Consider the following 1,252-nt stretch of genomic DNA (forward strand, 5'->3'; position numbering starts at 1 on the left):
CAGTAAACAAATCAAATAAAGGCAAAAGTCTTAACATTAAGACACTTTAGTCTTAAGTGCAGGTTGGCATTCAGAGATATCAGATGCCTCAACTTGGGTGTGCTGATGCGATTTCTCCTCTCTGTGATTATTTGTCCTGTTTTTGAGAAGACTCTCTCTGAGGGGACTGATGTTGCAACAATGCAGTGTCTTCCTACCATTACCTTAAAGGTCCGCTGAAGTGCCTTGAAACAAACGTTATTCTATGTGGTGACGTAATTTCAACTGAAACAGGAAGACGGGGCGGGACATATCGAGCAGCCCCGCCCCCTTTTTAAATTAGCCAATAGCGTTTTGTTTATATCTGCACGGTTCAGAGCCGTTGAGCTCGGTAAAGCCGTATTCGACAGCCACAGTCTAATAGATTACCCCCTAGATTCAGTATGAAACTCTTAGTAAAACAAAACAGTGATCATAATCATGCTGAGGCTGTGTAGTTTTAAAAGTGTTTAATATATATAATCTCTGGACTGGAGCCAAAGCCGGATCAGACTGTGCGTGCTGCCGCGGTTCGCGTGACACAACGTGAAACCAGACCCCATTTGCCCCAATCAAAAGCATATTTACACTATCTGAATCGTTCCGTATCGCCTACATTGTACACTACGTGCCATTCACTCACTGTACAGGAAATACACTGTGAACAAGCGACCGATCTCAGTCGCAGCTTCAGCTCTATATATAGTGTAGGGGGCGGGCGCTTCGGCTTCTAGAGAGCGTTTGATTGGTCAGAAGATTTGATGAGAAGATGAAGTACGATGTGAAGTCAAAAAAATCGTTGAGCCGTTTTGGCGAAAGTAACGAACTAAAAGCTTTGAATCTTCTATCTTCTAAATGCGGATTTTGTCACTGTTTTGGAGCACACTGCCTTATAGATAACCTTAATACTAACATATTGATACTAACACCCAAAAAACATTCATTTTGATTTCATGGGGACTTTAACCAACGCGCTTGCGTTTAAATCCCCCGCCTCTCTCTGTCGCTATGTGTACCTGGCCTGTACCACTACACTCGCTATTTTCGGAGCGTGTGTCCCCCTTCCTTCTTTCACATAATGGTATGATCCTAGTCTGTCCTCTCATGTGATTAGCCGCATGTGTTTTTCTTTTTTTTTTTTTTGTAACGAAAAAATGCATAAAAATAAGGCTTTTGTGAAAACACTGAATAAAAAATTGCTTACCAACACACAAACTATTCACAATTGCTAAAT

Source organism: Sinocyclocheilus rhinocerous, unplaced genomic scaffold, assembly GCF_001515625.1.
Source record: "Sinocyclocheilus rhinocerous isolate Xijiao unplaced genomic scaffold, SAMN03320098_v1.1 scaffold1967, whole genome shotgun sequence".
In the NCBI taxonomy this organism is placed as follows: Eukaryota; Metazoa; Chordata; class Actinopteri; order Cypriniformes; family Cyprinidae; genus Sinocyclocheilus; species Sinocyclocheilus rhinocerous.